The sequence below is a fragment of the Rattus norvegicus genome, chromosome 16 (genome assembly GCF_021556685.1).
Source record: "Rattus norvegicus strain SHRSP/BbbUtx chromosome 16, alternate assembly SHRSP_T2T, whole genome shotgun sequence".
NCBI classification, from domain to species: Eukaryota; Metazoa; Chordata; class Mammalia; order Rodentia; family Muridae; genus Rattus; species Rattus norvegicus.
In genome coordinates this window covers 58,952,939-58,972,909 of record NC_141549.1, presented here as the reverse complement: position 1 = coordinate 58,972,909, position 19,971 = coordinate 58,952,939, and the positions used below count along the sequence as shown (strand labels likewise).

The 19,971-nt window shown below is 40.2% G+C and overlaps 1 protein-coding gene and 1 long non-coding RNA gene across 2 annotated transcripts in view; one reads left to right on the top strand and one right to left on the bottom strand.

The window, feature by feature from the left end:
• Positions 1-19,747, top strand: part of LOC102547380 (uncharacterized) — a 33,201-nt gene extending 13,454 nt beyond the window's left edge. The window contains exon 5 of one of the 2 annotated variants that reach the window (XR_015640500.1): positions 18,707-19,747. This is a non-coding gene — a long non-coding RNA (uncharacterized LOC102547380). The remainder of the gene's footprint in view (positions 1-18,706) is intronic. The other variant, XR_015640501.1, reaches the window with a different exon arrangement.
• Erich1 (glutamate-rich 1) overlaps positions 1-19,971 on the bottom strand; it is a gene marked incomplete at its 5' end in the record, with an annotated part of 52,793,804 nt that overhangs the window by 24,691,454 nt on the left and 28,082,379 nt on the right.

The window sequence follows — 19,971 nt, the reverse complement described above, 5'->3', positions numbered from 1 at the left end:
GGCAGCTTATGAATTCATTGGGCTGTTCTCAGAAACATCTAGACGTCTTCCTCTCTCCTTAGCACCTCACTGTACACCATCTTCCCTTCTCCTACATCCTCTTTTTCTGATTTCTGTTGTCATTCTGCTGTATTGGTCACACCTGGGACATTTGGCTGGCTGTTTGCTTTTTCTTTTTAAGTTTTAAAATTATTTTTAGATTTATTTATTTTACTTTATGTGTATGAGTGTTTTGCTTGCATGAATGTATGTGTATCACATGCGTGATTGGTGCCCATGGAGCTCAGAAAAGCACTCTTGGAACCAGAGCTACAGATGGCTGTGAATCACCATGTGGGTGCTAGGAACACAATTTATGTCTTCTGCAAGAACAAGTGCTCTTGACCACTGAGCCATCCCTCTATCCCTCCTGTCTATTGTTGCTTCTTTAAATAGTCTTTCCCAGCTACTCTGCAGAGCTGGCTGGCTCCCTCACTTCCTTTGAGTGTTTGCTCAAGTCTCACTCTTTCAGTGAAGCTTTCTGTAGTAGTTTCTTGTAGCTACTGTCACCAGCAACCCAAACTCAATAGCTTAAAAGATCACACACTATGTGAGGGGGAATCTGTTTCCTTATCTTTCCCAGATTGAGAGAATGCCCATGGTTTTTGATTCGTGGTTTCCTTCTAGTTAGTAACTGTGTCATGGCAATCTTTGTCTTCATGTTTCCTGCCTCTAACATTTTTTTGCCAGCTTACTTCTTTTATAAGTACTTTTGTGAGGTGTACATTGCACCTCATTATTAATTACATCTGCCTAGATCATAGTAAGGAATACGTACATGTACATTTACATGTGTATATGCATACGATGTATATGTGTATGTAAATGTATATGATGCATATGTATGTATTTATGTATGTATGTATGCATGTATGTATGTATGTGGTAGTTTGAATATGCTTGGCCCAGGGAGTGGCACTATTAGGAAGTAGGGTCTTGTTGGAGTAGGTGTGGCCTTGTTGGAGGAAGTGTGTTACTGTGGGGTTGGGCAATGAGACCCTCCTCCTAACCAAGTGGGAGCAAGTCTTTTCTTAGCAGCCTTCAGATGAAGATGTAGAACTCTCAGCTCCTCCTGCACCATGCCCATCTGGATGCTGCCATGCTCCCACCTTGATGATAGTGGACTGAACCTCTGAATCTAAGCCAGCCCCAGTTAAATGTTGTCGTTATAAAAGTTGTATCAGTGAATGGTTAACGAGCTCAATGGCTGGGCACTTCCTACCTCCCTGTGGCTAGCATACACTCCCCTCCAGTACTCCTGGCTTGACAACTTCTAAATCTATATTTTATCTTTTCTGTCCTGTTACTTTTTACCTACATTGCTGGATGATTTTTCTCCTGCGGCTCTTAAATCTGATCTCTCTCCTCCTGAGTCATGGTGATTCTCCCATTCTTCTCCCTCTCTCCTCAGTCCCTTGTCTGCACAATCTAAAAGTCCTGCCTCCATCTCCCTGCCCAGCCATTGGCTGTAGGGCAATTTTTATTACCAGTTGAAGCCAGCTGGGGGCAGGGACCCTCAGCATCCAGAAGCATGGCTTTTGGGAGCTGAATTAAGACAAAACATTAAAATCAATTCCCAACAGAGTTGCCTTGGTTATGATGTCTGTTCCCAGCCCTAAAACGCAAATGAAGACCAAGTATATGTATATAATATAGACATGCATATTTTTCACCTTTTCTGAGATAGGGTCTAGCTATGTGGTTTTGACTGGCTTGGATCTTGCTATGTGGACCAGGTGGGCATCAGACTCTCAGGGATCTGCCTGTCTCTGCCTCCTGAGTGCTGGGATTAAAGGTGTATTCCATCATGATAAGCTACAATAAATATATATTTGATTCAACCAATCAGTTCTGGGGAAAGAGGCTGACATGACATAGAATATTCTCAGATGATGAGAAAGGGGCATGTGGTAGACATTAAGAGGGGCCAGGATGCTCCTATAGTCACCCAAGGCAGTACCACTTTGTTCTCATCGGCAAATCTGTTCGTGCCCATATTTCTAATTCTTCCTCTTATATTTTGAGCTTCCTTTAGAACAGTGGTTCTCAACCTGTGGATCTTGACCCCTTTGGGAGTTGCATATCAGATTTTACACTATGATCCAAAACAGTAGCAACATTACAGGTATGAAACAGAAATAGAATAAACTGTGGTTGAGGGACTATATTAGAGGGTTGCAGCATTAGGAAGGTTGAGAGCCATTGTTTTAGAATATACAGATATGTTATCCTAGCCTTTGACTTTAGATTATAAACTCTTACAGTGAAGGAACATTTCAGCCCTCTCATTTCTGTAACTGCACAGAACTATATATGGGATGACTAGACAGCAAGTATCTGCTTTTATGTTGTTCACAATTCATTTCCTTTTAAAAAGAGTTATTTATTTATTTATTTATTTATTTATTTATTTATTTATTTATTTATTTATTTATTATATATAAGTACACTGTAGTCATCTTCAGATACTCCAGAAGAGGGCATGAAATCTCATTACAGATGGTTGTGAGCCACCATGTGGTTGCTGGGATTTGAACTCAGGACCTCTGGAAGAGCAGTCAGTGCTCCTAACCTCTGAACCATCTCTTTGCCCTCACATTTCATTTCTTAAGAATCCAAAATTAGGGAGAAAGGGTCCAGTGCTCTCAACTGTCTGTGGCTTTCTTTTTTCTTTGCTTGTTTCTTCCTTCTTTTCCCTTTCTTCCTTTCCTCCTTTCCCATTTTCCCTTGCCTTCCTTTGCCCCCCTCCCTCCCTCCATCCCTCCCTCCCTCTTTCCCTTCCTTCCTTCCTTCCCTCCTTCCTTCCTTCCTTCCTCTCTCCCTTCTTTCCTTCCTTCATTTTTCTTCCTTACTTCCCTCCTTTCCCTCTCTCCCTTCCTTCCTTTTATCCTTTCTTCCTTCCCTTTTTTCATTCCCTTTTTTAATAGGAGAAAGGAATAAGAGAGGGAAGAACACTTAACTTTTGGAAAAGAGCCTCTTTGTATGCTAATATAACTGAGTCTGGACAGAGTGATAAGAAAGTTGGGATTTACAAGGTGCAGGGAGGCCATATACCTCTAGATGGATCTTATTTCATATGACATTCAATGACTGGCATTCTGATTATTGAGGAAAAGTAGTTTTGGGTGTCTATATTAACACTCATCAAGGCTTTAAAGCTCTACGCAATGCTATACTTTTCCTGCTAACTTTTGAGGAAAGTAGTGTGGTAGGACATGAAAGAACTTTTTCTCAGGTTTTCCAACTGTTTATGTAATAAGGCGGAAAAATCATCTTTCTCAGCTATGTATACAGTCAACGCCAAGATGCTTTCCTTGGTGCCATTTTATGATTATGGAGAAAATAGAATTTTTATTGGAATTCCTGACTCGATGTTGCGAATAGATTTTTTGATACTTTGCTGCTGTGGTCTGTCTTGGAATTAAGAATGAATAAAGGTCTTGCTGTCTACCTACAGTTTAGGAAACACATGAAAGGGAGCTAGAGAGATATCTCAGTGGTTACAAAACCTTGATGATCGTCCAGAGAATCAAGAATTCTCAGCATCTGTGGTGTGGCTCACAACTGCCTATAACTCTAGGTCCAGGGATTTTGATATCCTCTTCTGGCTTCTGCTGGCACTGCTCTCATGCACACAAATGTACATGACATGCATATACGTATAAATAAAAATAAAAACCTTAAAAGAAAATGCATCCCAGCATCAACTCTACACTGACATTTCTGATTGCTATATTAACTTATTCACAAGCAATATTAATATGTAAAGAGAAACAGAATTTCTTTTTGTTGGCATGTATGTTACCATGACAAATTCTCCCTTAGAAAAGCAATAGTATGTTGTGAGGACTCTCGATGCTACAGCATCCTATGCCTTCAAGGCATTACAAATAACTTGAATCAATCTGGCGTTCTTACTGAGGATAAGCAAACAGGAAAATGAAAGCCATTCATCTGACACAGCAGAGTGGAAACTTCACTGCTGTACTCTGAAGGTGGTTCTCACCCTGCCAAGGTTTTGCTCCATCAGAGCAAAGTATGAATCTTCCAACCCTCTAATAATCAAGGTCTTTACCATTTCATTGAGTTTTCTCTCTAAAATCGCAAATATGTAGGGAATCGTTGAAGCTCTGCTAAGGATGGAATAAAGCTTGCTTTGAACATTACAAAAACCTTGAAGGAAATCTTTGCCAGAGGAAGTAAAGTTCAATTATGGGCTCTATACAAAGGCCCTGGGGGTAGGAGGGCAAACTTTTCATGTTGATTTTAGATATCAGAAACACACATCTTTATTGAATTTGGCAAAAAAAAGTCCCCAGTGTAGTCTGTTCTGGTCAACTCGTGTAAGCCTCATCCCCTCTTTGTTTCTTTTCTCCCTTTTTGATCTTCATTCTTTATATTTGTGTCCAAGTTAAATGTGTCTAACTGGGGGACCCTGGGAACGTATGAATCCTTTCTCGTGATGATTCTTTCTACTGCTCATAAAACGATTTGAAAGTTGCTTTATTATTGGAATCATCCTCAGGGATAATGTTGTGCCCTAGAGGGAACTTGGTTGTGCTGGTTTAGAGCTGCATTTTAGCATCATGCACTGTGCAGAATGAATTTGAGAATCTCACATATGTTTGGAATCCGGGTTGTGTTCTCATGTAGATGTGAGGTCTTGGAAAACTTACTTAATCTCTCTTTGGAGCACAGTGACACACACCTCACGTCTAGGCTGTTGAATGAATCACAACTGTGTATAACTAGTGTAGTGACTCCCTCCTCCCCACTCCTTTCCTCCGTCTGTCTTGGAGCTCCTCCCATGGGTTGTCTTTGAGGTTTGATTTATCAGAATTTAGATCAAGTTCCATATCTGAGGATGAGGAGCTACATCTGGATGTTTAGAAATCACAGGATGGCAGCACTGATCCTGAGGATCCTGGAATGCCTGTGAGGAAAGGAAAGCAAGGTAGGTTGGAGGAATAGTAAAGGATTGTTGTTTTGTCCATAGGTGCAGGGATATTTATGGAATAGTGTTATTTATTGCATCATGGGAAACTTACCAATGGCTACACACCTGGAGAAAAGTGATCCTCTCCTATAGATAAGTCTCACCAGCTTGATACTTACAGACATTCCAAAGCAGACAGGGAAAAGTCCATGAGGCCTCGACCCTACACAAAGAACAACAAGCAACTAAGGAATGCCATGAGAGGGAGAAATGGTCTTTTCCAGGGAAGAACAGGCAGATTGATTATTTAATACCAAATGGTTATTCCTGAAAACATACATTCAATTAATAGTATACAGACTGAACTGGTTGCATTTAAGAATATATATCTATATATTTATATCCATGTACCAACAAAAATGAGGTCATGAATTTAAAAGAAGGGAAGAATATTATGAGAAAGTTTAGAGGCAGGAAGCATAAGGGAGAAATGTGATAAATAATTTTATAATCTCAAAAATAGGAAAAAGAAAATAAGAAAAAATATGGATTGGGAATTTCATATCTGCATGACCTCAATTTCTGCTTAAGCATGAAGGATCTCACCGCTGAGAAGGCATTGTGCTTTCTGAGTGGAAGGAGGATAATATCACCGAGCATATCTGATGGGCAAATACCAGGCATAATGGAGGAGGTGTTATCTGAATAACATGCAGAGAAGGAATAGAATTTTATTATGCAGCTATGAGAGTCATTTTATTAAGGTTACATTTTCTACCTAATGCCAATCGGAATTTCTATTTCATTTTCTCTCCCTAACAATGTGAGATGAAGCCCACTGGAGTTTCACAGCAAAAATATGATTGAGATAGATTATAACCCTTTATCTCCAGTGTGGGAGCTAGAACCATAGAGCAGCAGCCCATCGTATCCAGAAGGAGTGGCTTGCCTCCTGTGAATTCCAGATCAAATTACAATTTAAAACAAAAGCTGAACCTTGCAGCTGAAGTCAGGTATATTTAAGCTGTGATTTGTTCTAATGGATGTCCTCTTTGAAATAACTTAAAATCATGTAACAACGCACCAGATTAGTTGCAGAGGTAGCTTAAAAATGATGGTGGGATGAAAATATTTCATAAACCAAGGCCTGAAACACGTTTGTTCTTATTGTTTGTGTTTTGTTTTGTGAGACAGATTCCCACTGTGTAGCCCAGGTGGACCTTAAATTGAAATTCTCCTGCCTTGGCCTGTAATGGCTGGGGCATGGTGCCAGTACATGGCACCATTCCCACTTCTAATAGTGTTTGTATTTGTAATTATAGGTACCATGTAAAATGTTGGATGGCTAGAGAAAGCATGAGTATTTAAACTATGATGCTACCTCAAAACATATAGAATTGTGTGTTTTTTTTTAAATTATTTGATTTATACTTTTAGGTGGATTAAAAAGTGAGTGTGTTAGTGTCCTGGGAATGTGGGAAGATTTTTGTTTGCATTTTTAATCTGTTGATAAATAGAAGCATATTTGTTTCATAGCTCATTATCCTAAAGGATGGCTTAAGACAATGGGAAATATTGACTCACCTTTTCTAAAGGGACAATTTTTCTGGAACTTTAAAGCCCAAGTTTCTGGCTTTTATTAGTTGATATACTAGATTATCATAATCTGGAAACAATATGGGTAATTGTCATTACTCCTGGTGGCCCACCAGAGCCAGTTGGTCAGATACTATTACGAAAGATGGCACAAGCCTTTGTCACATGAGACAGAGAAATCAATATGGAACTGCATTGGATGTTTCTTCCTGCCAATTAGCCATTATAATGCTAAAAAGTGTTATGCAAGCTTCTTTAGGAGAATTTTCATCAATAGTTGGATTATGTGCAAGAATACTGACTGGTCAGGCAAGATGAGCCTACTGGTACAACAGTGGCATATCCCTGTTAAAGGGATAACCAACTGCTTTCTGCTTGAATTTGGTGCCCCGTCTCCACAGGAGGGAATTCGTGTCTGGTACTGTAAGTCTGGTGAGAGTTGGAGATGTCACTGTGGGGAAACTACTGCTACTTTTCTGCTAAATGGACATGATATTCTTATCAAATTGCCTTCTAAATTACTGTTTATGAATCGGGCGATTCTTGCTTTCCTTCCTGTCCTCCAATACAATCTCTTCAGTTTCATTTTGAGCACTGTACAAGACTGATGGTAGGTACCTTTCCTCCCATCTACCTCTATACCCTGAGGACTCTCCTAATCCCAGCTTTGACGTAGACCCAGCTTTCCTCCTTCCTGTGAGCCCTCTCAGCCATCCCTTCCAGTCTATTGTCACTTCTTAGTGCCAACTGCAGATGTAATGCCTAGAAACATTCTATACCTAGGATCCTCAGTGGCGATATCTGGCAGGGGCTCAGGTAGGTGAATCACACTATCCTTCCTATTCTCCATTATGGTTGCATCATTCTTGCCCTCAACCTGGTAACAACTGGTTTAATAGGTGCCTCTTCTCCTATTCCAACTTTGTTCATTGGCTACTCAAACTCATAGTTCAGACTCATAGGCCTTTCATCCCAGTATTTCCAGATTATTTGTTTTATTGAAACCTATTTGCAGGATCCTCCTTTTCTAGTATACTTCCAACTCCTTCAGACCCTACCTCTTGGTTTGGACAGGATCCTATTAGCTCATTCCTGAAGGCCCTTTCAATCTTACCTCCTAGTCCAATTTTATTCCTCTTGATTATATACCAATCTGTAGAAACACTCCATACCAGGCAACCCATAGCCATACACTTTCTTAAAATCCAAAGAGAGCACAGAAACCGAGAAATAAAACAACCACTCTTCAAAGACAAGATCAGATATCAACACCTAGAAATCACAAACATTCCAGCCCCAGATGTCTAACAACCAGCACAAAACACAAACATTTACAAGGCAATATGCCCCTACCAGAACCCAGTGACCCCTTTATAGAAGGCCCTGAGAAATGTAATATAGTTGATGCATAAGACAAAGACTTCAAAATGGCAATTATGACTATGTTTACATTAACGAGGATGTGAATAATACCTTAATGAAGTATGTGGAAATACAAAGAGTGGAATGAAATAATAAAAAGAGCTCAAGATATAGAAATAGATACAGAATCACTAAGGGAAACCCAAACTGAGATAAAATTGGAAATGAAAAATTTTAGGAAGTCAAGCAAAAACCTTAAAGTTTAAGCATTACGAACAGAGTACAAGATACAGAAGACAGACTCCCAAGCATTGCAGACAAACTGAGATCGATATCTCAGTCAAAGAAAATGTTAAATCTGACAATACTCAGGCACAAAACATCCAGGAAGTCTTGTGTCCTATAAAAAGACCTACAAATAATAGGAAGGAGAAGAAACAAAGGTCAAAGGACAAGAAAGTATTTTCAGCAAAGTCATAGAAAAGAAAAATTCCCGAACTGTCTTGTTAAGGGTTTTACTGCTGTGAACAGACACCATAGCCAAGGCAACTCTTATAAGGACAACATTTAATTGGAGCTGGCTTACTCATTTAGTGGTGCAGTCCATTTTTGTCAAGGGAGGAACTTGGCAGCATCCAGGCAGGCATGATGCAGGAGGAGCTGAGAGTTCTACATCTTCATCTGAAGACCGCTAGTGAATAATGGCTTCTAGGTAGCTAGGGTGAGAGTCTTAAAACTCAGACCCACAGTGACACATAACTCCAACAAGGCCACACCTACTCTAACAGGGCCACACCTTCTAATAATGCCACTCCTTGGGCCAAGCATATATAAACCATCACACTAACCTAAGAAGGAGATGCCTATCAAGATATAAGAGTCAGACAGAACTAAAAAAGAAATTCCCAATTAAAACACTAAACATACAGAACAAGAATGGATATTAAAAGCTGTAATAGAAAAGAACCAATTAACATACAGACACACCTATTATAATAGAACTTGACTTCCCAGTGGAAATTGTAAAAGCTAGAGGGGTCTGGACATATATTCTATAGACTCTAAGAGACCACAAAGATCAGTATCAACTACTATTTTCAGTAAAACTACTAATCACAATAGACAAAGAAAAACATTCCACGATAAAAGCAAACCTAAGCAGTATCTAGCTATAGATCTACCTCTACTGAAGGTAGTAGGAAAAAATTGTCAATTTGAAGAGTTTACCTATAGACAAGAAAACACAAGGAAATAATCCCAACCAGTAAATTAAAAGAAGGAAAAAAAATCCCACATTATAACAACAAAATAACAGGAATCAAAAAACAGTGTTCATCCAGAGATTTGCAACAGGGCAGATGGCATTGCTCTGCCACACTCTGAAGTGCCTGTCTCAGCTCCACACTGAAAACATCTGCTTCCTTCTACTCCGACACAGTGATCCCTCCCTCATCAGGAAACAGGAACCAAGGGGTTTGACCACCACTGGAGCAGGAGGCACTTCCTGCTAATTCACAGAGATGTCACTGGGTACTGGCAGCCCATCGATTAGTCAGGACCAAGTAGTGCATCCTGAGGCAAAGCCCTGGTACTGTTGCTGGAACAGAAGTATGCCTTCCCTTCCACATCTGATATTTTAAAAATAAAGCGAGACCAGCCAAGGTGTCAGAATTAAAATACATATCAGTTCCACCTGTAGAGAGAAGTGCATTATGATTGGGGAAGGCCTAGCTTTGAATTTTCATTCCTGTGTATGGACCCTCTTACCTGAGATTCTGAAATTGCAAGTGTCAGAGAATTTTTCTTGCATCCAAAATTGAAATAAATGGTCAGCTTCTTAGGAAGCTCTGAGAATACAAAAAACAAAACAAAACAAAAAAACAAAAAAAACCAAAAACAGTGTTCATTAATAATGTTCAATATTACTGGTTTTAAATCCTCAAAAAAAAAAAAGACACAGACTAACAGTACAGATACAATAAAGGATCCATCTTTTTGCTGTATCCAAAAAATAAACCTTACTATCAAGGATAGTGTTGCCTCAGCGTAAAAGGATGGCAAAAGGTATTCCAAGCAAATGTACTCAAGAAGCAAGCCAGTGTAGCCATCTTAGCATCCAACAAAATAGACTTCAAACAAAAACCAGTCAGAAGAAATAGGGAGGGACATTTATGTGCTTATAAAGTGAGAAATCCACCAAGAGAATTTTGTAATCTAAACATCTATACACCAAACACAAGGGTACCCAAATTCATAAAAAAACACCACTGAGGCTAAAATTATATTGACCCTCATACAGGGATAGTGGCTGATTTTAATACTTAACTATTGCTAGAAGGAAATCCAGACAAAAACTAAACAAAAATGCTAGAGTTAAATAATGTCACAAATCAAGTGAATCTATTAGATATTTATAGACATTTCACCCAAACACAAAACAATATACCATATCAGAAGCTTTCTCCAAAATTGATCATATACTTTGACACAAAGCAAGTCTTAACAGATATAAGAAAACCAAAATAGCTCCTTGTATTCTATCTGACCACCATGGACTACAGCTGGATATCAACAATAGAAAGTATACAAACTCGTGGAACTAGAACAACTCACTACTGAATGAGAAACATGGGTAAGGACAGAAATTAAGAAGGAAATTAAAAAACATTAGAATTGAATGAAAATGAAAACACTACACACCCAAACTTAGGGGATGCAATGAAGATGGTTCGAAGAGTCAAGTTCATAACACAACTACATTAAAAAAAATTAGAGAGATCTCATATTAGCAACTTAATGGCACATATGAAAGCTTTAGAACACAAAGAATAAATAACATTCCAAAGGAATAGACCACAAGAAGTAATCAACCCAGGATTGAAATCTATAAAATATGAACAACAACAAAGCAATACATAGAATCAATGAAGCAAAGAGTTGATTCTTGGAGAAAGTCAATCGCATTGAAAAATTCTTATCTAAATGTACTAAAAGGCACATAGAGAAGATCCAAATCAATAAATTAGAGACAAAAGAGGGGACATCACAAGAGCCACCAAACAAATAAAGAGTATAGTAAGGACATATTTTTAAATGTGTAGTTCACCAAACTGAAAAGCCTAAAAGAAATGGATAAAATTCTTGAAATATATGACCTACCAAAGTTAAATCAATACCCTGTAAGCAATTTAAACAGACCCATAACCCCTAATGAAACAGAAGCAGTAATTTTTAAAAAAGTGGATGCATCACAAAATTCTACCAGACCTTCAAAGAAGGATCAATGCCAGTACTCCTCAAATTATTCCACAAAAATAATAACAAAAGGAACATTGTCCTCTTAGAATTATAATTTTTACAATTACTTTAATGTCTAAACCACACAAAGATCCAAAAAAGGAAATTACAGACCAATTTTTGCACATAAAATTCTTAATGAAATACTTGCAAACTAAATTCAAGAACACACTAAAAAGATATCCACCATGATCAAGTAGGCTTCATCCAAGAGATGGTTCAGCATACACAAATCAATAAAGTAATCCTCCTCATAAACAAGCTGAATGACAAAACAAAACAAACAGAACACATGATCATCTCATTAGATGCAGAAAAGTCCTTTGACAAAAATCCAATACCCCTTAATGATAAAAGGCCTAGAGAGACAAAGGGATACAATGTCCTTACTCGACATAATAAAGGCAGTTTACAACAAGTCCCAAACCAAATCAATGAAAATGGAAACTTCAAAGAGTTTCCACTAAAGTGGAAAACAAGTCAGAAACAAGACAAGGTTGTCCATTGTCACTAAACCTACATTCACTATAGTTCTTGAAGTCTTAACTAGAGTGACAAGACAACTGAAAGAGATCAGGGAGAGGCAAACAGGAAAAGAAGCACTTAAAGTATTTTTATTTGCAGTTGATATGATAGTATACATAAAAGGGTCTAAAAGCTCCATCAGAAAACTTCTACAGCTCTTAGACTCTTTCAGCAAAGTAGCGTGACACAAAATTACTAAAATTTACACAGGAAAATCAGCAGCTATCCTATACAAATAACAGATATATTGAGACTAACAGTCTGCTACAGGCTAGGGATGAGCCTGGAGACGTAGTAATGGAGAACAGGAAGGAGAGTGAAGATCATCTCCCTGAGTCCAGGTCTAGTGTGGCTACTGGGGGTCCCTGGTTGACACAAAGGGATGGGAGGAGGGAGGAAAACAGTCTGCTCCAAGGTTTGGAGGAGTCCCCAGGGGGTGGAGATGGGGAAGGAAGGGACCTTCAAGCAGTCTGCTTCAGGGCTGGGGATGACTCCACAATGGGTTTCTTAATCTTTCATTTCCCATCCTCCAGGCCTATACCTGTCCTCCCCCTACTCTTCCTTGTCCAAGTAAATGGTGGCTGCAGTGAACCTGTAGGCTGATGAACCAGAAAACTCACCATAGCTCCTGTTTCTTACAATCCACATAACCACATACTGATGACGGCTAATTAAACACATCTCTTCTCGCCATATTAATCTCACTCTCTCCATGTAGGTGATTTCTTTCCTGGATAATTTCTTAGTTCACCTCCTATTTAATCAACCTAGTTCCCTGAAATTTATTCCTCAACGAGTAGCCACAATGTGGTTTAGAAACAAGCAAACATGAGACAGATGATGTTTTTCGTTTGCTCAAAAATTTTCAGTGTTTTTCTGGATCAAAGAAAAGGCCAGTCAATGTCGTAACCATCTTGTCTCTCAACATTTCCCTGGTCTGAAGTTCAGTCACACTCTCATTGGCAAATGCAAGTCAGGCAGATGTGCTTCTGCTCGAGGACCTTTGCTTTTGCAGTGAGTGTCTTTGGTCAGCAGTAACTTTCCACTAGCTACCAGTAAGGCTCTTTATCCAGGCCTCTGCTTAAGTCTTTCTCTAAAGTAACAGGAGTCACTCTTGACCACTTGCAGGAGTTGGCACTCTTCTTCCACCATGTGGTTTCTGGGGGCTGGAACTCCAGTCCTCAGGTTTGGTGGCAGGTCCCCTTTCAGCTGCCTCACTAGCTCCTTGGGTATTATTTTTATCTTATGTATGTGCTCCCTGTTTCTACGAAGAATTCAGGTCATTCACAAAGATGACTGGGCCATACATGTGTAACAAGCATAACAAATTCTTAACACAAACTAAAACTGGCTTGATTAAGACTTGTTTTAAGGTATCTCTGGAGGCCTATGAGAAAGCAGATTAAGACCAATTTGTGTGGTATTGGGCAGGAAAGTTGAGTTAAAATGAGATCAAAAGAAGAGAAAGAACCTGTAACTTTTAATTCTCTAGTATGAATGTTCTTTTGTGTTTAAACTCTCTAAACAGCTAAACCCTTTTCTGTCTTGTTGGAAGTTGAGCATGGAATTAACCTCACTTTGGTATTACAAGCTGAGTAAATCCTAGATGACAAACATTAGGGAGTAAATGTCAACTCTTCCAGTTAATTATTCATACAGGATCTCGTGTAGCCTGGGTTGGCCTTGAATTTACCACATAATCAAGGATAGTCTTGAATTTCTGATTTTCCTGCCTTTGCCTCCTGCATGCTGTGATGATGAGCATGTGCCAGGATACCCCATTTATGAAGTTCTCGGGGTCACATCGGGGCTTTTAACATGCTAGGCAAGTACTCTACCAACTATGTCCTCAACCCCAAACAGTCTATTTGCAGTGTACAGACGGGAGTTTTAGTATTCCTCACACATGTACAACCAGGACTTGAGTAAATGGATCTTAGAACTAAGAATATGGAACATATATTCTTAGTTATTTAGGAAAAAGGAATCATTCATAATTTTTATTTGTAACTACCTTTCTCTTGAATTTCAAGAAATATAAGGTTTTAGAGTTATCTCTGATGTCCAAACATAAACAAAGGCACCATAAAACTTTTTAAAATCTGGTGTGTGTGTGTGTGTGTGTGTGTGTGTGTGTGTGTGTGTGTTTAGTGTTGCTCATCTGTAAATATATGCAGCTGGTTGATCTCTCCAAAGTGATTATTTAGGCAAACCAGGCAGGTCTGATTTTTCTCTTCTTTCCATAATTACTTTGATTCATTAGATTTTTATTGTTTTTCTGCCTCCTCGATATACTTAATTCCTGTGGGTTGCTTTTTTCCCCCTTGTCAGTGAGTTCTGAGAGCTATGTGTTGCTCTGTGTCCATTTCTTTCTGAGGCTTTTTTCCCCCCTTTCTCTGTGAGACTAGATACCTTCTTCTACCACACACATTCTGGTAGCTTCTCTTTTGGCTGTCACTGCACATAGTAAATCCTGTTTTAGTTTCGTATAACAGTTCCGTGTCTCCTCTGCCATTACACTCTTACAAGGACCTTCCTTCAATTACATAAAGGTGTTTTATACCATTCCCCGAAGAGATATTAGCTTACGAGGCTGGATTTCATTTTTACTGCCTCCCTACATTTCTAATCTGACTGTATTACTTGGTTTCGTTTCTCAGCTATGAATGTTAACAGCAAGGTACAGCAGGCATTGTGATTTGCCTGCAGAGGTTATTAAGATGCCATTGCTTCTCCTCCTCAGAGTCATTAATAAAGATGGGGAAAGTGAGTTCAAAAGTATTGCTGGATTGTAGAAAATCTCTCCCCTCCCCAAACAAATTTAGTATGCTGTAACTTAACCTTTCCTTCTGTTTTCTTTGATTCAACCAGCCAAATCCCTACCACCATGCTTGTGGCAAAAGAAACATCTCTCCGCGCTGTGAGCTGAATTCAATGAACTCTCATCTGCCTTAAAGTCAGATTTTGGAATTTAGGATATTTTCTTTTTATGAATTAGCATTAACTGCATCAAAAGAGCTTAATGGGAGTCATGAGGCATGCCTTGTGTGGCACTCACTTTCTAATAAGTAACCGAAAAAGAAAAGCTCATTGATTTGTTTCATTTTCAGGAGTGGAACACAGCAGCCGGAAAGGGATATTGACCAGGGTCAAAGCATGTTAAGACATGGTCCAGTTCCTTCGTAACAGATTGGTAGGGAATGACTTTGTGTCCAAGTTTTACTGGTGTCAGCAGACTGAATAAGACCACGCACTGAAATGCTGAATGGCCAAACAATGGCTAGCCTCATCCAGCTAACAAATGAATACTTAGAACAGTAGTCCTGAATTGTCACAGTGGTGCCAAGTGCCCTGCCCTAACCAGATGGAACAATGCAGGAATAATTTTAAGGCAGACAGAACAGCGTCTTCCTTCTCTACTGTAGGTTTGCAACACCTAAGCCACCTGTGGTAGGAGTCTAAGACGGTGGTTCTTAACCTGGGGGTGACAACCCCCAGAGGTTTACATATCAGATATCCCGTATATCATATATTTACATTACAATTCATAACAGTAGCAAAATTATAGCTATGAAGTAGCAACAAAATAATTTGGGGTCACATAAAGAACTGTATTAAAGGGTCACAGCATTAGGAAGGCTAAGAATCAATGCTTTAAGATAAAGACTTGTAGGGGTTGGAGAGATGACTGGAGTAGTTAAGAGCACCGGCTGTTCTTCCTGAGGACTTGTGACTTGATTTTCAGTGGCCCCATGGTGGCTTACAACCATATGAAACTCTAGTTCTAGGGGATTCAACATTTTCTTCTGGCCTAGGACACCAATGTACAAGATGTACAGGCAAAAACACACATAAAAACAAAAATAAATTAATTATAAATGCCACTGTTAAAAAATCTTCCTTGCTTGGGGTGCTACTAACAACATTTCCTTTCGCTCTTTTGATCACCTACATACATTGTGCAATGATTACCAGCACCCACAGTGGATCAATTGTGGACATTAACTTGTATCTTCTGTTTGTAAGAAGACATCAGACAGTCTGGTGGTGGTGGTTTTGGTGGTGGTGCCGACGGCAGCAGTGGCAGCAGCACACACCTTTAATTCCAGAACAAGGGACACAGAGGCAGGCCCATTTCTGTGAGTTCCAGCCTGATCTACAGAGCAAATTCCAGTAGCCAGAACTACACAGAAAAACCAAACCAACCAAACCAAAACCACCAACACTAACACCAAAAACCTTAAAAGAACCCAACAATTTTGACTTCTTGTACTTGTCAACATCCTCTGTGAGAGGTACAGAAGAATAAAGACAGAATAACACAGATGTTGAGTTGGGGAGCCATGTAATCAAGGCCCTAAACAAAGTCCCACCCACATGGGCTGCAGTTATTCACTGCCCTGGGGACTCCAGCACTTGCCAATCCTGGGACAGTTTCTCCATCTCTGTTGCTAATGATGTGCTGCAGGTATTAACCACTGACAGCAAGGCTCTGATTGGACACACCTGCCACCGTTGTTTATATTCCTTTGACGTGTCCATGTAGGAAACACAGGTTTGAAAATGAAAACCTGTTCCTAAAATCCATTTGGCTGATAATTGAATACCAGACATTCACACGTTACTTCAGTATCTCCCATTACCCCAGTGTCATTGGACAAAGAAAAGATACCTTCTGAGGTGTACTTGTGGCAGTGTAAACTACTCATTACACTAACTGTGGTAGTGGCTATATTGTGCTGATAAAGATGCAGAGAATCTAATCCCGTTTGCTCACACAAATACACATGCACACACAGGTGAATTAATTAGTCCACTCCCTTTATTAATAGCTGTGCTTCCCCTATTTTCAGTTTTCAACACACATGTCAAGTAGGTCTTCACAACTGCCTACAGCTTGCCTTCCTGGGGCGTGAACACCTCTGTCCTCCTTGGGCATCTACAGTTATGGGTACCTACTTACCATGCCACATACTCACACAATTGAAAATAATGAACAGTAAAAAATACTGTTGGCTGCTCTAAGGTCATTGCTTGTCATGTGACTGTGTACATGTGAGACTGTGTATGTGTGAGATCTTGGGAGGCCACAGACTAATTCTTAGTTCTTTTTCCTGAGGGGAAAAACCCTTTGAACTCTTAAAGTGCATTCACTTGGGTAGCATTAGCATTTGCTGTTTGTGGAGGGAGAGAGAGATAATAAAAAAAATCTGTCTACTTAAGACTGCTGACTATGGGTGGATGAGACAGAATCATTATTCTCTAGGCCATAAACTTAAGAGTTGTTGAAAACAACAGGATTGCCTTTTTTTTGGTGGCTACTTGCTGGTTTTGAAAAGGACAAGGGACATTAGCATTTATGATATTCATTGAATTTTGCTGTTTATTGTAAAGCCAGAAGCTGGTTTGAGCCCCTATCCACCTACTGTTCCTGATATTTTTGTTGAACATTTACTATATTCCAAGTAATGAAGTGAAGAGGGATTTTAATCCAGCACCATGGCTGCTTTGGCAAGAGTTCACAACCAAAGATATGATTTGGCTGGAATGCAGGCTTGGCCTTAGTACATACTTTTAATTCCTAACAATGAAGGCAAGGTTAGTTAATAGAAGGAAGCAGCCATGTTTGAAAATGACATCTAATTGAGTGGCAGACAAAATGATGAATCAGAGAAAGATTTGACAGAATCAGTCAGATAGAATATGCCCCAAGTCACAGGAGAACAACATAGGAGAGGCTACTTAAGAGCAGAGAAAGAGAAAAAAGGGTGGTGTGGTGTGTGGTGTGTGGTGTGTGGTGTGGGGTGTGTGGTGTGTGGTGTGTGGTGTGGGGTGTGGGGTGTGTGTTGTATGGTGTGTGGTGTGTGGTGTGTGGTGTGTGGTGTGTGTTGTGTGTTGTGTGTTGTGTGTTGTGTGTTGTATGGTGTGTGGTGTGTGGTGTGTGGTGTGTGGTGTGTGGCGTGTGGCGTGTAGTGGGTATTTGTTGGGCTGCATGTATGCCTTGAAGCTAGGGTGCCCAAGTGCTGCCTGGGGAAGCAGAACACAGTTCATGATAGAGGTGCCAGCCTGTGTTTTCCCAGGTGAGAAACATTAGGGGCTGGGACGGATGCTATGGTTTCTGGTTTCCTGGACACCCAGATGTTGCTGGGGACCACGGGGAGTTGGGAACTGGGGTCCAAGCTTTCTCTTTGCACCAGGCAGGAAAAAGATGACTGAGCCTGGGATGGAATCTGGCTTGGTTCTGAGTGATGAGTGTTGGAGGGACTGGAAGAGAAAAGGCCTTGTCTGAGTGATTTAGGCACACTTTTTATGATGAAGCTCTCCCCCTGCCCAGGTAATCCTTGATAAAGGAGACAGTATTTGCTTGTCCAAATTATTTTATTTGATGGAGGATACATACATCTTACTCAGAGTGGTCCAGGTATACCTTTTGCAGGAAGGGATGCCCAGGAAGGGAAGCTCATTGGATAAGCACTATCGATGCCTCATTAGCATGGAGAACCTTAGGTTTTTATGTTATGTGAGCATGTCTCAGTGGGGTGTCATGGCTGTGTGTTCCAGATAAGGTAGTTTGGTAGAGAGCTGACCTTATGCCTACCATTCTTAATTCTGAGACTTCTTGGGGTTTAGGCTTGTTCAACTTTACCAGTTGTTCTGTCTGGTGGCACTTGCCCCATAGGTGTATATGAGTTTTACTGGAACAGTTGGACAGAAACAGGTTGCAGAGAGAACAAGGTAAACATAGGTGAAGACAGAATGAGCCAGAGAGTGAGGAGCCGAAAGATTAGAACATATTGCCGAAATTAATGAAAGTCAAACAAAGCAATTCTGTCAGAATCTCTTTGAAGATTAGACTGTCCTGAGGTATCTTAGGGTTTTACTGCTGTGACCAGACACCATGACCAAAGCAACTCTTATAAAGGACAACATTTAATTGGGCCTGTCTTACAGGTTCAGAGGTTCAGCCCATTATCATCAAGATAGGAGCATGGCAGCATCCGGGCCAATGTGGTGCTGAAGGAGCTGAGAGTTCCACCATTTGTTCTGAAGGCAGTTAGGAGAAGACTGGCTCCCACATGTTTACGAGGAGAGTCTCATCGCCACCCCCACAGTGACATACTTCCTCCAACAAAGTCACACCTACTCCAACAAAGTCACACCTCTTAATAGTGCCAAGCATACTCAAACTCACAGGAGGCTAAAAGCTTCCAAGCCTAGGCCTAGGCCTAGTTAGTAAAGAGAAGGAAAGGCTCTAGGTTCAGCCCAGCTTGACTCTCATCTCATCACTTCATCAGAGGAAATAAAAGTGACATTGACAATGAAGGTGGTATGAGGTTCAGAAGTGCTTCTCCAAAATACATCACCTTGAGATTGGAGTCGAACTGGAGCAAAGAGGAGAGAGCAGGTCGCTTTTGAACTGGCTCCAACCTTTCTGTGATGAGAGGTACGATTTTCATACCTGGAGTTAGGAAATCTCTTCATTGTTGAAGATACAGAAGATTATGACCAAAAGGTTTTGTTAAATACAACCTCCACCCTGATTTATCATCAGGCCATATACCCTGTGTTAGTTACTTTTCTTTTTGCTCTAATATGATATCTGAAAGGAGTGTCTTGAGGAAGGAAGAGTTTACTTTTGTTCACAGTCTGAGGATTTAATTAGTTCTATGGGAAGACTATGGGTGGCAGGAGCCTAATGTGACTGATCCCAATGTGTTCATAGTCAGGGAGCAGAGAGAGAAGAGTTCTGGTGCCCATTTTCACCTTTGTTTTCAGCCTGGGACCCCACGGAGTGGTGCCACTCATATTGAGAATGAGTCTTCCCTCTCCCAGAAACGCTCTCTTAGATATACCCAGTGGCATGTTCTGTGCTAATTCTAATTCAGCTGACAATTAAGATTATCCATGACATGGGATTTGTCCAGTTATATGTCTCTATGTCTGTCTTCTCTTCATCGAACCTGAAAATAAAAATAGATGAGTTTCCCTTTCTCTGGTCTTCATTTCATTGTGAAGATAGGCAAAACTGTATGTTTGTCTCTTATTAATCTCGTTATAAGAACTATAAATACTGGACTATCACCGAGACTCATCTTGGATAGCCTGTTGATTTCCAGATTTTGGGCAATCTTGCAGCTGGGAGGGGGATGGGCAGGATCCCTTAGAGCTCCTGGCCTTGACCACACATCTCCCACAGGCTTCCCAGGCACTACCAT